Source organism: Hylobates moloch, unplaced genomic scaffold (assembly GCF_009828535.3).
Source record: "Hylobates moloch isolate HMO894 unplaced genomic scaffold, HMol_V3 SCAFFOLD_1, whole genome shotgun sequence".
NCBI classification, from domain to species: Eukaryota; Metazoa; Chordata; class Mammalia; order Primates; family Hylobatidae; genus Hylobates; species Hylobates moloch.
The window spans coordinates 102,082,863-102,098,660 of NW_026652276.1; the positions used below are offsets into that span (position 1 = coordinate 102,082,863).

The following is a 15,798-nucleotide window of genomic DNA, read 5'->3' on the forward strand; positions in this document are numbered from 1 at the left end:
ATGCCTGAGTAACATTTCATTGTGTGGATATACCACATTTTGTTTATACATTCAATGGGTGATGGATACTTGGATTGTTTCCTTTTGGGGGCTGTTATAAATATTGTTGCTGGACAGGCACAGTGGCTCATGCCTGTAATCACAGCACATTGAGAAGCTGAGGCGGGAGGATCGATTGAGGCCAGGAGTTTGAGACCAGCCTGGGCAACACAGTGAAACCCCATCTCTACAAAAAATTAAAAAATAAGTGAGGTGTGGTGGTGCACACCTGTAGTCCCAGCTACTCAGGAGGCTGAGGTTAGAGGATCACTTGAGCCCAGGAATTGGGGGTTACAGTGAGATATGATCCCAACACTGCACTCCAGCCTGGGTGACAGAGCAAGACCCTGTCTTTAAAAAATAAATACATAAGGGCCGGGCAAGGTGGCTCATGCCTGTAATCCCAGCACTCTGGGAGGCCAAGGTGGGTGGATCACCTGAGGTCAGGAGTTGGAGACCAGCCTGACCAACAGGGAGAAACCCTGTCTCTACTAAAAATACAAAATTAGACGGGCGTGGTAGCACATGCCTATACTTCCAGCTACTTGAGAGGCTACTTGACAAGTGACATACGTGACCTCCTCTCACAGACCATTACCCGAAGTTAACTTCAAGAGGGCTTAGAAATGTGTGGGAGCCCAGAAACACGCAGTGAACGTATGTCTGCTGCAGGTGTCCAGGACTAGCTCAAGGTGACAGGGAACTGGCGGCACAACTGGTGGGAGTCTAGTTGCTCAAGAACTCATGACCTATAAACCCAATTTTTTAAAACTGAGATAGAAGTCGGGTGCGGTGGCTCACACCTGTAATCCCAGTACTTTGAGAGACCGAGGCGGGTGGATCACAAGGTCAGGAGTTCGAGACCAGCCTGGCCAACATAGTGAAACCCTATCTCTACTAAAAAAACAAAAATTAGCCAGGTATGGCGGTGTGTGCCTGTAATCCCAGCTACTCGGGAGGCTGAGGCAGGAGAATCGCTTGAACCCAGGAGGTGGAGGTTGTGGTAAGTGGAGATTGTTCTACTGTACTCCAGCCTGGGCAACAGAGCAAGACTCCATCTCAAAAAAAAAAAAAAAAGAAACCTGAGATACAGACTGGGAGCAGTGAGTGGCTCATGCCTCAGGCCGAGGAAAGCAAGATCACTTGAGGTCAGGAGTTCCAGACCAGTCTGGCCAACATGGTGAAACCCCGTCTCTACTAAAAATACAAAAATTAGTTGGGCGTGGTGGTGGGCACCTGTAATCCCAGCTACTCGGGAGGCTGAGGCAAGAGAATCACTGGAACCCGGGAGGCAGAGGTTACAGTAGGCTGAGATTGGGCCACTGCACTCCAGCCTGGACCACAGAGCGAGAGTCAGTCCCCCCAAAAAAAAAAAACTGAGACAGAACTCACACACCATAAAATTCATCATTTTAAAGTGTAAAATTCAGTGGTTTTCACTATATTCACCCACTGTGCAAGCATCACCACTACCAGATTCCAGAACATCTTCATACCCCCAAAAGGAAATCCCACACTCATCAGCAGTCACTCCCCACTCCTGACCTGGTTTTTGTTTTTTTGGGGTTTGTTTTTTTTTTTTGAGACAGGGTCTCACTCTGCCAGCCAGGCTGCTGTACAGTGGCGTGATCACAGCCCAGCCTCCTGCGTTGCTGGGGCTACAGGTGCCCACCACCAAGCCCCGTTAATTTTTTGTATTTTTTGTTAAGATACGGAGTTTCGCCATGTTGCCCAGGTTGGTCTCGAACTCCTGGGCTCAAGCCATTAGCCCGCCTCAATCTCCCAAAGTGCTGGGATTACAGGTGTGAGCCACCAAGCCCGGCCCTGATTTGTTTTTAACTAATGAACAGAGTGAGTTGTCTAAGAGAATACCTTCCCCTCTTATAATGTAATGTACATGTAATAACAGCATGTGGTAAGCACTCACAATATGACAGTCTGCTGTTTCATTTCATCCTTACAACACTGCTCTGACATACAGGAGCTGTAATTATCACAAAGGTTAAAGGACCTTGTCCAACATCAGGGAATCGATAAATGGTGGAACCAGGATTCAAACCCAGACCAACTGTCTCCAGAGCTATTCTATCAACCATCTGTCTACCCTTCAAGACCTTTTTAGGACACGGCAAAGTTACAGGTAGAAGTAGCCTCACTGAATGACCTGGGGTTCATTTTGCAGCTGACATCCTGGCCACATCATCAGATGACAGCACTGCCCAAGATGAAATAATCCCCGCAGAAGGACACAGGATTGGTCTCGTGTCTGGGTGGAGCTATCCCGCACCCCTGTAACCCTGGTGCTCATCAGACTTGGCATAACATGAGCGCTCAATATTTTTGTTTTTGTTTTGAGACGGAGTTTCGCTCTTGTTGCCCAGACTGGATGGAATGCAATGGCACAACCTCAGCTCACTACAACCTCTGCCCTCCGGGTTCAAGCGATTCTCCTGCCTCAGCCTCCCACGTAGCTGGGATTACAGGCACGCGCCACCATGCCCGGCTAATTTTATATTTTTAGTAGAGACAGTTTTCTCCATGTTGGTCAGGCTGGTCTTGAACTCCCGATCTCAGGTGATCTGCCCGCCTCGGCCTCCCAAAGTGCTGGGATTACAGGTGTGAGCCACCACGCCCAGCCGGCACTCAATATTTGTTTGCTGAATGACTAAATGAACAGAATCTCCCAGACCAGAGTCAATGCTTCTCCCTCAATGGCACAGCACACTGGCCCTTCAGCCAGGAGCATCGGAACAGAGCCGTGCTGCTTTCTAAGACCTCTTGGCTCTGCCTGAAATCACCTACTAAAAGCTAAGCTTTTCAAATATCACAGGAAAAATAGCAGGGGGCCAGGTACAGTGGCTCATGCCTGTAATTCCAGCACTTTGGAAGGTCAACAGTATGATCCTTTGAGCCCAGGAGTTTGAGATCGGCCTAGGCAACATAGCAAGACCCCATCTCTGCAAAAAGAAAGAAAAACTAGCCAAGCGTGGTGGCATGTGCCTGTAGTCCCAGCTACTTGGAAGGGCTTAAGGAGTTTGAGACTGCAGTGAGCAACGATCCTGGGTGACAGAGCAAGTGTCCTGCCTTAAAAAAAAAAAAAAAAAAAGAGAGAAAAGAAAAAGAAAAAAAGCAGGACACTGTACGTGGGAGGTACTAAAAGCTTCAGAACCTTCACTTTGGACTGGCTGCCTCTCACTCTGGCACAAGATCGCTCCTCACTCTGCCAGATTCTCAAGTTTCACTCCTGCCTGCTAACATAATCGCTCTGATTCCATTCTCTTGCTCACACCTCCCAAAGAACTGCCCTTACAGAATTTACAACTGAGCCTGAATCTCTCAGCCTCTTACCTAGATGGGACCCAGAAAGGGTCACCTGTGGGAACACTCCTGTTCTTGACAACAGCACCTCCACCCTGGCCTAGGCCAACATCATCTTTCATCTTGTTGGTCTTTTCCACACACAAGAGTAGTCCCAGCACCTCGAAGAGAGCCTGGCACATACGTTGCGCTCTACAAATACTTGCTGAGTACACGGGCTGCTGACCATTGTTTTATTCAATGATCCTCATGTAAAGGCCCAGGGAAAAGCACTTTTTTAAAAAAAATTTAAGAGATAGGGTCTTGCTCCATCACCCAGGCTGCAAAGTAATGGTGCAATCATAGCTTACTACAGCCTTGAACTCTCAGGCTCAAGTGATCGTCCTGCTTCAGCCTCTTGAGTAGCTGGGACTACAGGTGCACACCACCATGCCTGGCTAATTTTTTAAATGTGTATTTTCTTGTTGAAGGGACGGGGTCTCTCTCTCTCTTGCCCAGGCTGGTCTCAAACTCCTGGCCACAGGTGATCCTCCTGCCTCAGCCTCCCAGAGTGCTGGGACCACAGACATGAGCCATCACGCCCAGCTGAAAAATACTAACGAGAAACTGGTCGGCTTCCTTTTTCCAATAATGCTTGCTATGTAACCCCATCCTTCTTTGCCTTGGCATCTAGGAAGCTCTGGGCAGAGCTGTGTGCTCAACCACAAGAGCTTCCCTGGACTGCTTTTTGACACCATCATCTCCCAGAGTCCTTTTCTCACTTACCAGGCTCTCAGCTTTCAGTTACCCCTCTGGTTTTTGGCTTGGTTGGGGAAAGCATGGAACGTGAAATTCAACAAACTCACAACCCAGTTGAGCTACAAAAGGCCAACAGACCTTGGTTCAAAACCTAGATATGCCACCTACGCACTCTGGGATCCTGGGCACACGATTTATCACAGTCCATCTCCGGGATGACCATCCTCACAGTGCTATGTTGGTTACATGAGACAGAAACACCCAGCACAGACACTCAATGGTTACACTCAACTCCTTTCATTTTCATTAGAATGTTCTATTATTTATTTATTTGGGGAATTTTCTATTTTTCGTTTATTACTGTATATTTTGAGATGGGGTCTCACTCTATCACCCAGGTTGGTGTGCGGTGGTCTGATCATGGCTCACTGCAGCCTCAACCTCCCTGGGCTCAGGTGATCCTCCCACCTCAGCCTCCCAAGTAGCTGGGATGACAGGCGCACACCACCACACCCAGCTAATTTTTAAACACTAATTTTTAAATAGAGATGGTATTTTGCCATGTGGCCCAGGATGGTCTTGAATTCCCGGGCTCTAGTGATCTGTCCACCTTGGCCTCCCACAGTGCTAAGATTATAAGCATGAGCCACTGCGCCAGGCCCTAGAATTTTTTAAATAAACAAATTTATTCAAGTCTTCAGCATCCAGGTAACTGATCTAGAAAGATTTAGAAAGAGTCAGAATATTCTTCTTAAATTATAAAATGATTACTGAATAAATTATCAACTACAGAAGGAACTTGAGACACAATTTTTTTTTTTTTTGCAGAGACAAGTGAGCATTTATTTTTGTGCCTTTCTTCCTATGTGTATTTCAAGTCTTTTTCAAGGCCCCAGGAATCTCCGGATTCAATTATGTCCCCGGGCTTGGTCGACTGTTGCAGGAATCTTAGGGAGCCTTGTACAAATGCTAGAGTTACTCATTTACCAACATTAAACCCTAGGATAGAAGATGCAACAAAGCAGGACTCCTTTCTCCATGAAATGTGATTTCGGACGAGGCTGCAACCAATGTAGAAAACACTGGAATTTTTCCTTGGAAATGGACTGTGATGAGAGGCGCCTGCCATGAACGTAAGCTACTGTCTTTTCTTTTCTTTTCTTTTTTTTTTTTTTTTGAGATAGAGTTTCACTCTTGTTGCCCAGGCTGGAGTACAAAGGTGCGATCTTGGCTCACCACCAACCTCCGCCTCCCGGATTCAAGCAATTCTCCTGCCTCAGCCTCCTGAGTAGCTGGGATTACAGGCGTGTGCCACCACGCCCAGCTAATTTTTGTATTTTTAGTAGAGACGGGGTTTCTCCATGTTGGTCAGGCTGGTTTCGAACTCCCGACCTCAGGTGATCCGCCCGCCTCAACCTCCCAAAGTGCTAGGATTACAGGCGTGAGCCACCGGGCCCGGCCAGCCACTGTCTTTCCTTTGACCTTTCCTTTCCAGTTTTTGAAGATAAAGCAGGAAATAATCTTCTCTGAAGATACTTGATAAAAACTCGGCCCCGCCCACCCGCCCCCCAAAATAACACAAGCTTCCACTTCATTGATAAAAATTTACTGTAGTTTGGCACCTGGCTCTAGTCCAGCTGAGAGATGAGCTGATTGATGCACAGACCCCAAGGAGATGGAGGTGTGCCAATCTCCTTCAGGAAGTCCACTCTATTTTTGGTAGCATGACGGGCCACCAAGAGGTGGAAAGGGCACAAGAACCATGGGATCTCCTGGAAATGCTTCCTTGGGAAGGCAATTTCATGAATGAGGTCTTCCAAGCAAATGACACCAAACTTTCCCAGGTGCTCCTCAATCACTGTGTTGTCAGAGGGATGGTCTTATTCTTGACCTTGGCTTGTCTACGTTTCAAAATGAGTTCCCGGACAGACTTCAGATTTGGAAATCCCCAGGTCACATAAGGTTCCACTATACGCAGCATTTTTAGTTCTGGGGGGTGACTTTTACAAAGACACTACTAAAAATTTTCTTTAGGTGAAGTCTTGCAATGGTTCTCTGCACCAGTAAACTCACACCATCAATCCTTTCGATGAGTACAACAAAGGCCAAGGAATGTTTATCTGGCGAATCCAAGGCGTGAGGTTTTACTTCTAGTGGTCTAAGAAGCACCTTGTCATGTTTCTGCCGCCAGGAATCATGTAGGAATTATTCCAGTCGTTTAAACCTGAGCCCTTTTCCTTTCCTCTGCTCCTCCTTTGCCAAAAGTGCCTGCTTTGACTGGGTGGCTTTGAGGCCTTGATAAGCCTTCTGCTTTCAGATTTTCTGGAGCCAAAGGGATTTTTCTTTGCTCCTGCTTTGCCATCTTTCTAGTGTTGTAGCTACTGAGTATGCACAACCCCAACACTGACACAAAATTTTATACCTGGATGGAAAACTAAAGTCCTACCAAAAGTTCCTACTGTACCTTGGAATAATCTTCAAAAGTACAGACCAGGCCAGGCGCAGTGGCTCACGCCTGTAATCCCAGCACTTTGGAAGGCCAAGGCGGGCAGACTGCTTCAGGCCAGGTGTTCGAGACTAGCCTAGGCAACATGGTGAAACCCCAACTGTACTAAAATTACAAAAAATTAGCCAGGCGTGATGAGGCACCAGAACTGCTTGAACCCAGGAGGCAGAGGTTGCAGTAAGCCGAGATTGCGCCACTGCACTCCAGCCTGGGTGACAGAGTGACAGGCTCTGCCTCAAAAAAAAAAAAAAAAAAAATACAGATCAGACCCAGTTTTGACATCTGAGCTCAGTCAAAATGCAGAAGAAAGCTCAGCAGTAAACTTGAGGGATAGAAGCCATATTTATTCATTCATCCATTCATCCAAGTGCCTACCTTATGCCTGGCGTTGTTCTATGCCCCAGCTTACACTCGCAGAAATGATAGGGAGGTTCCCTGTTCTCAACTGAATTCACCTTCTAGTCCAACCGTATTGCCACTAGGGAGGGGAGAATTAAGACACCTTTTATTAAGTCACTGTTTATCCTTTATGAAAGCAGGTGGAGAAGAAAACATGCAATAAGACAGTGACAGTGACCGGGCACAGTGGCTCATGCCTATTATCCCAGCACTTTGGGAGGCTGAGCTGGGTGGACCACTTAAGGCCAGGAGTTCGAGACTGGCCTGGCCCACATGGTGAAACCTTGTCTCTACTAGAAATACAAAAATTAGCTAGGTGTGGAGGCATGCACCTGTAGTGCCAGCTACTCGGGAGGCTGAGGCATGAGAATCACTTGAACCTGACAGGTGGAGGTTGCAGTGAGCCAAATCGTGCCACTGTACTCCAGTCTGGGCGAAGAGAAAGGAGGGGTGACCGAAGCAGGGTTTCAAGATTAACTAGCAATGGTACCATGGACAGATCTTGGGACGTGGTGGGGAGGGGAAGAGAGGGAGAATTGCGGGTCAATTAAGGGTCAGCGCAGCAGGAAGTGACAAGGGGCTACAGTAAAACCACAGCAGTGGAAAGAGATTCAAAGGGCTGGACGTGGTGGCTCACGCCTGCTGTAATCCCAGCACTTTGGGAGGCTGAGGCAGGCAGATTGCCTGAGGTCAGGAGTTCAAGACCAGCCTGGCCAACACAGTGAAACCCTGTCTCTACTAAAAATACAAAAATTAGCTGGGCACGGTGCCGCGCGTCTATAATCCCAGCTACTCGGGAAGCTGAGGCAGGAGAATCACTTGAACCTGGGAGGCAGAGGTTGCAGTGAGCCGAGATTGTGTCACTGTACTCTGAAGAACAAAGCGAGAATCTGGCTCAAAAAAAAAAAAAAAAAGACTAAAAACTTACAGGACTTGGTGGTGGTGGGAGACCCAGAATGGAGAGGAAGTTAAAAGGGACAAGAGTCTTTTGTCCTTGGAGCTTCAGGGCCCAGGAAGTTGGTGAGGCCACTGACAGAGCTCTTGTTGTGGAGGTTTCGGGTAGATGGGCCAGGAGCTTTTGATCACTGCTGTGACACTGAATGACTCCTGAGTTTGCAAATCACATTACGTAAGGAACGCGTCCAACGTGTCCATGTTAGACTGTGTGGTTTTGTGAGCAGTCAAAGGGTCTGAAGCCCTTCACCAAAACCAACAGTGACTTTTCTTCACAAGACCACAAATACCTGATGGAACATTTCTGATGCCAAACTGCACTCTGAATGATCCAGGGCACCACTGGCTAATGCACTCTCCTGTGTATTCAAGAACTGCCATCCCTGTTTGCAGTGTTGAAAACTCAACCCAAGTGACCTACAGTCACTACATATGAGTTCGGAAAGTTCAGAAAGGTGACAGTAGTTCACGTGTTCCTAACCAACCCTGCAAACCTTTGTACAGGCCCCGCCTACCCAGTGCACTGATGATGCATGCCCACGAAGATCAAAGTATCACTAGGACACAGTGCTCTAAGAACACCGGCATCAACGCCGCAGAGGTGATGTGACGCTGAGCTCAGAAACAGGGCTGGAGGAAAAAGTGCCGAAGATAAAACGAGGGCAGATAAATAGAATGAGTAAGCACTGTTCCTAACTTTCACCTAGAAATAAATTACATCTGTTCCAAGTTAGAGGACACGCCCCACAGTGCCCCATCTTCCTCCTCATTACTACATCCAAGTAGACAAAAGGCAACTTTTCCCCTTCTATTCTCCTACCAGATGTCTCCTAAAGAATTCAATTCTTATAAGCTGGACATGGTGGCTCACGCCTGGTAATCCTAGCACTTTGGGAGGCTGAGGCAGGTGGATCACTTGAGGTTAGGAGTTTGAAACCAGCCTGGCCAACACAGTGAAACCTCATCTCTACTAAAAATACAAAAAAAAATTAGCCGGGCGTGGTGGCACGCGCCTGTAATCCCAGCTACTTGGGAGGCTGAGGCAGGAGAATTGCTTGAACCTGGAAGGCAGAGGTTGCAGTGAGCCAAGATCACACCACTGCACTCCAGCCTAGGCAAAACAGTGAGACCCTGTCTCAAAAAAAAAAAAAAAAAAAATTCAACTCTTGGAGAACAGTCCACAGCTGACAGCACCACAGTTTGGCCACCAACATATTCTAGGTTAGCCTTGAAACTGACGCATTTCGGGAAACTATGTGTACAATTCTCTCAGCTATGTACAGATGCTGTACAAAGGAAATCCGAATGCCACACCCTCCAGCACTCCAATTAAAGGACAATTCTTAGATATCCCCCTATCCAAGTCACCTCTTTAACAAGTGAAATAAATAAGCTTCCCACATCAACAGTTTGCTGCACAAACCACCAGAAGAATCAGGTTCCCCAGGGCTTTGTTCACAACACGTCCAAGCATCAACTGAGTTGCCACACCAACCAGCGTCAGGAGTAACAGTTACTGGGCTGGGCACAGTGGCTCATGCCTGTAATCCCAGCGTTTTGGGAGGCTGAGATAGGAGGTTCACTTGAGGCCAGGAGTTTGAAACTAGCCTGGGCAACATAGCCAGACCCCACTTTTACAAATAACAATAAATAAATAAATATATAGAGAGGAGAGAGAGAAAAGGAAAGAAAGAAAGAAACTGATGAACGTGGCTCCAGTGAACCCAACCAACTGGAGCCACCAATCTGCAAAGAACCATGGTCTGCCCCATGGAACTCCACCATCTTCTCTCCCTCTTTTATGCATACACACACACACACACACACAAACGCGTGCGCGCACAGATGCAGAGAGGCGTGTGCACACTAATCCCAACAAGAACACAACTGACATAAACGTCTCACTTGGGGAGGAAAAACTTTTAAGATGTAGAGCTCTAAAACAGTATGACTACAAATTTAGACACAGTAAAAATTTCCCAAATGGTTGTTCATTCACCCAGAGAGGATATTAGGCAGTAAGAGAATATTCAATACAAGAAAACACCGTTCCTGAGCCGGACATGGTGGCGGGTGCCTGTAATCCCAGCTACTCAGGGGGCTGAGGCACAAGAATTGCTTGAACCCAGCAGACAGAGGTTGCAGTGAGCCAAGATCGCACCACTGCACTCCAGCCTGGGTGACAGAGTGAGACTCTGTCTAAAAAAAAAACAAAAAAAAAAACACTGCTCTGAGCTAGTCACTTAGCCCTGACCTTTTAAAACACCTCCCCATCTCTTCGCATGGTTCCTAGGACCATTTCAGACAAGTGCAACCACGTGACCTCAGCCTCATGCAATCTATACCCTACATGCCCCCAGAGCTGGTGTGCCTGGGTGGGCTCAACGAACTCCTAGCAATCCTCTGAGACCCAACTCAAACATCACCTCTCCCCTGGAGCCCTGCTATGGAAACAAACGGCAGACTCAGCACTAATAAAAGCCTCGCCCCCTCATCTTGAGAATGAATGCAACACACTGTGCCATTCTTGTTGAATCGTAGGCTTGCTTCCCTCCCTGTGACAGTTCTCAAGTGCCCAAACCAGAACCTACACATATCCTAAGGCCGGATGTGTGCTTTTTTTATGTGTCATGCTACAAGGATCCAAACAGCGCCAAGAAAAGGAAGAAGGACCCACTGTTGAAAGGGTAACACGTTCTGAGCTGTCCCAGAGGCAGGTGGAGTGGGGATTCTTTCTCTGACTTTAGTGATGAAGACACTAAGGCTTGGTATAGGTCAGCGGCCTCTGCAAGCAGGTAAGTGACCTCTGACTCAGATGTTTCTCCCACCTGCCCAGCGGGTCCAAATCTGCCCAATGCCAGATGACAAAACTGCACAGCAAAACAAGTTGTTGTTTTTGGGGTTTGTTTGTTTTTTTTTAAGACAGAGTCTTACTCTTCACCCAGGCTGGAGTGCAGCAGTGCAATCTCGGCTCACTGCAACCTCCACTTCCCGGATTCAAGTGATTCTTCTGCCTCAGCCTCCTGAGTAGTTGAGATTACAGGTGCACATCACCACACCCGGCTAATTTTTGTGTTTTTAGTAGAGACGGGGTTTCACCATGTTGGCCAGGCTGGTCTCGAACTCCTGACCTCAAGTGATCTGCCTGCCTTGGCCTCCCAAAGTGCTGGGATTACAGGCGTGAGCCACCGTGCCCAGTCAATTTTTGTATTTTTTTTTTTTTACAGAGACAGGGATTTGTCGTGTTACCCAGGCTGGTCTCGAACTCCTGGACTCAAGCAATTCACCCAACTTGGTCTCCCAAAGTGCCGGAATTACAGGCGTGAGCCACTGTTCCCAGCCTAGAATTGGCCTTTCAAAGTCTTTTAAGGCGGTAGCCACCTGGGAGGCTGTGTGCTAATGAGCACAAAATCTTTGGCCAGGTGGTGGGTACTTGTAATTCCAGCTACTCGGGAGGCTGAGGCAGAATTCAAGCAAGGAGAATTGCTTGAACTTGGGAGGCGGAGGCTGCAGTGAGCCCACTGTGCTCCAGCCTGGGCGACAGGGTGAGACTCCATCTCAAAAAAAGAAAGGAAAAGAAAAGAAAATTGTCATTTCTCCATTTCACCTTTTTCTAACTTTAATTTTTAAGTGAGTCTGACATATAATAAAAAGTTAAATCCCAACATGCTCAATTGAGGCCACACACGGTGCCAGTGCCAGAGCTTGACCTCTGTTTCTCCGGCTCCTCCCTAAAGCACAAGGACATCCAGGCTTTTGTAGGGGCGGCCAGCCTCTCTGGAACCATGAAAGGTCCTGTAACTTCATGAGCTTCCATCAGAAAAAAAAAAGAAAGAAGAAATAAGAAAGCCAGGCACGGTGGCTCACACCTGTAATCTCAGCACTTTAGGAGGTCAAAGCAGGAGGACCACTTGAACCCAGGAATTTGAGACCAGCCTGGGCAACATGGCAAAACCAAATCTCTACAAAAACATTTAAAAAATTAGCTGGGTGTGGTAGTGCGTGCCTGTACTCCCAGCTACTTGGGAGGCTGAGGAGGGAGGACTGCTTGAATCCTGGAGGTTGAGGCTGCAGTGAGCTATGATTGCGCCACTGCACTCCAGCCTGCACGACACAGTGAGACCTGTCTCAGAAAAAAAAAGTTACTTAAGAGCTAAATTATTTTTAACTTGAAATGTTCCATGGACTTCACGAGTAAATGTTCTGGATTTGCCAAGCAGTTTTGATTTCAACTGGCCTGTCTCCTAATTATACACAGACTTACCTAACACAGATCCTGATTTTCAAGGGGTTAAGGGTGGATCAACCCAGAGTCAACCAATAGCAGGTCCTAAAATTCAGGTTTGTCTGGCAGCAAACGTCCTCTGTGGCATTTACAGACTCCTACTACCCAGGACGATCCACACCTGATTTACATTGGCTGCGGTCAATGCTGCTGTTTTCAGGAATATCCCTGGGTTGTTTCATTTCAAATCTACCTATTATTTTTTCAAGTGCTGGACCTGAAGAATTTTGGAAAATTAAGACCACTCCTAAGTTTCCACACCACCACGCAACTAGCAGCTAGCATCCCATTCTCTGAAATGCGGATGTTGTACAAATACTTTTTATAATAAGCTATCTGCTTAGCGAAACAGTTTCTAACATTAGATGGTATGAAGGCCATAAGTAGCTCAAAAACCACTGTCTTAAAAGGAAAATAAGAACTCCTAAGACAGCCCTCCTCCCAAAAAAAAGGAAGTGGACCTTTCTGGGTTCCCTGGTTTACTAACTGGGCCTTTGGAGCTGTTCTCCTGACCAAGCCAACCCCATAACCACTCAAAAGGGATTTCCGTAGGTAGAACTTGCCAATGGTTAATGAATCAATGCCTTCTCCATAAAACAAGGCCCGAGGAATTACAGCAGTGAACAACGGTGGGGATACTGGACCCCAGAGGGTTCCAGAAACGTTCTGCTTACAAGGAGGATTAAAGTTCTTGATGCCACTCTCTGGGACCCTGTCTCGATCCTCAGAATCTCAACCCTGTGGAGAGAGCAGGATGGCTGTCTTATTACCAGACCCACTGATCAGAAAACAGAGGCTCCGGGAGGTATCTTGCTATTGTGCCAAGAATCAAAGCCAGGGCCACCCAGTCCAGTCCTGTCTCCCTTTGTGCTGGCATCATTCTCCAGCTTGGCCAAGCTGAGGCAAGGCAAGGCTGCAGCTTTAAGGGCTTAAGAGAGGAGACAGCCACTTTCATTGAAACAGCTCCAAACTCCTTATTACTGGTCACCAGTTTACACAAGGGTAACTCGCTTTGAAAAACAATATGCAAAAAGTCGAGGTCGAGCTCACTGAAACCTCCACTCTCCTCCCCCTGGCGCCCAAGAGACCTTGAACTCTTACCCAATTGCTCCCCCGCCCCGAGCTAAGGGTGTCCCGGCTCCCCCAGGAGAGCCGGGTATCTGTGTTGTGGGGGCCGCCGAGACACTTGCCTGCAAGGGGCATTGCCCTCAGGGATGCAGGCCAGGCTGAGGGGCTCCCGTGATCCATCGACTCAGCCCACCTGATGCTGCAGGGTTAGATTCGGGTTCCATTAGCATGCATCGAGCGCCTCTCACGTTAAGTACCCCCAGAATTCGCTGCCTCCTGAGGCCCATTCATTGTACAGATGGGGAAACTGAGGCTCGGAGAGTTGAAGTGGCTTAGCCCGTGGGGGGCGGCGGCGCGGGGACTGGACCCCGAGCCCTGAGATACCGAGCCCTAACCCTCAGCCGAGGACCTGCCGGGCTTTCTCGGCCCAGGCTGTGGTAAAGTCGACCCTCAGGCCGTCGCGGGAGGTCAGCTCTAGGGGAAGGGCGACGCGGAGGTGGGCCGGGGTGGGAGCCATGCCTTCCGCCGGAGCGTCGGGCGAGACGCGCAGCGTCCCGGCCCGAGGACCCACCCCGACGCAGAGAGCCAGGCGGCCGCGGCGAACTGAGGCGCCCGGCAAACCCCAAGTCCCAGGGCCCGACCTCACCCACCCCGCCTTCGCCGCGAAAGCTAGCACTCACCGCTGGCAGCCTGGCTGCTCTCTGGAGGCACCTGGGCAGGGCGCAGGCCCGCACCACTGAGGCGCTACCACCGCCTGCGCCGGCCGCGGGGGCGGGGGCGTGGCCATTGGGCCGCCGCCCCGCCCACTCGAGCCGCGCGTGCATTCCCGGAGCCCCGCGCTTCCCCCTGCAAATTTGCGCTCTTGGTACGGCCCGGCCCGGCCACGCCCCCTCGCGCCTCGGCTGGGTTGCCCCGCGGAGAAATGAAAGTGCGTGGTTCCGGGGGTGGCTGAGTCGCCTGGCGACGGCGGCTGCGGCTTCTACAGCTCCGACCCTGCAGTTCACCGGGACGGCTTCCCACCCTCCCGGGGGTCACCGCAGAACCGTGGCTGTGCGCCCACCGGTCTAGCCTCCTCCTTCAGGCCGCCGCTTGCTTGTGATCGCCACATTGTCTCCTCCGCGGCCCTGTTTCCTCACCTGAAATTGGCGAGGCTTCAGGCCCAGGTCGTCTCCCTGGCTTCCCTCCATCCAGCCTGATGACGGAGGGCGCGCGTTTGTTTTTAGAGACAGGGTCTCGTTCTGTCGCCCAGGCTAGAGTGCAGTGGTGCAGTCACAGCTCACTGCAGCCTTCAACTCCTGTGCTCAGGCGATTCTCCCACTTCAGCCTCCCAGTAGCTGGGACTACAGGCGCGCCACCATACCTAGCTAATTTTATTTTATTTGAAGAGATGCAGTCTCGCTGTGATGCCCAAGCTGGTCTCGAACTGGTCTCAAGTGATCCTCCCTCCTCGGCCTCTCAAAGCGCTGCGATTACAGGCGTGAGGCCCCACACGCTGCCTAGAGCTCGCATTTGAAGGCTGGCCTGTTGGGGGTGGGAAGTGACCAAGCAGGAGGCAAGCCCTGGATGGGAGAGGAGTTGGGGGATACAGAGAGCTTCTGGGGTTTGAAAAGTCTGGCAGCCTTGGTCGGGGGGTATGAAGCCCACCTCTGCCTCCTGCTATGGTTTATACTTTACAGGGTTATGAAGATTAAGTGGTATAACCTTTGTTCCTAAAGGATTTAGAGCAGGGCATTACTAAGTGTTCTCATCGCCATTGTTATTATTACTACTACTACTATTATTACTAGCTGTGCTGTGAATTCCTTTTGCAACACTGTGCAACTCACTTCTCTCAGAGTCCCTTCTCCATCTTTTAAAAATAGCCCAGGCGCGGTGGCTCACGCCTGTAATCCCAGCACTTTGGTAGGCCGAGGTGGGTGGATCACCTGAGGTCAGGAGTTCGAGACCAGCCTGACCAACATGGCAAAACCCCGTCTCTACTAAAAATACAAAAATTAGCCAGGCATGGTGGCGGGTGCCTGTAATCCCAGCTACTGGGGAGGCTGAGGCAGGAGACCCACTTGAACCCGGGAGGCAGAGGTTGCAGTGAGCCCAGTTCACACGACTGCACTCCAGTGTGGCCAACAGAGTGACACTCGGTTTCACACAAAAAAATAAAAATTAATATGTAAAATAATACATAAACATACATTTATATATATTTGTTATATTTATATATTATATATAATATATAAATAATACATATATTATATATATAATATATAAATAATTTATATAACATGTTATTTATTTTTTGAAACAGGGTCTCTCTTTGTCACTGAGGCTGGAAGAATACAGCCTCGACCTCCTGGGCTCAGGTCATCCTCCTGCCTCAGCCTCCCTAGTAGCTGGAATTACAGGCATGTGCCACCACACCCGGCTAATTTTTGTATTTTTATTTTTCTTTTTTTTTTGAGACGGAGTCTCGCTCTGTCGCCCAGGCTGGAGTGCA

At 49.0% G+C, this 15,798-nt stretch overlaps 1 protein-coding gene and 1 pseudogene across 2 annotated transcripts in view; both read right to left on the reverse strand.

The window, feature by feature from the left end:
• Nucleotides 1-14,068, reverse strand: part of LOC116811211 (NADPH--cytochrome P450 reductase) — a 73,115-nt gene extending 59,047 nt beyond the window's left edge. The window contains exon 1 of one of the 2 annotated variants that reach the window (XM_032756280.2): nt 13,988-14,068. The gene's annotated coding sequence lies outside the window, so the exon portion shown is untranslated. Of the gene's footprint in view, nt 1-6,976; nt 7,080-13,987 lie in introns of those variants that run through there. The other variant, XM_058443863.1, reaches the window with a different exon arrangement.
• LOC116811293 (ribosomal protein uL30-like) lies at nt 5,724-6,478 on the reverse strand (annotated as a pseudogene).
• Nucleotides 14,069-15,798: the final 1,730 nt, after the last annotated feature.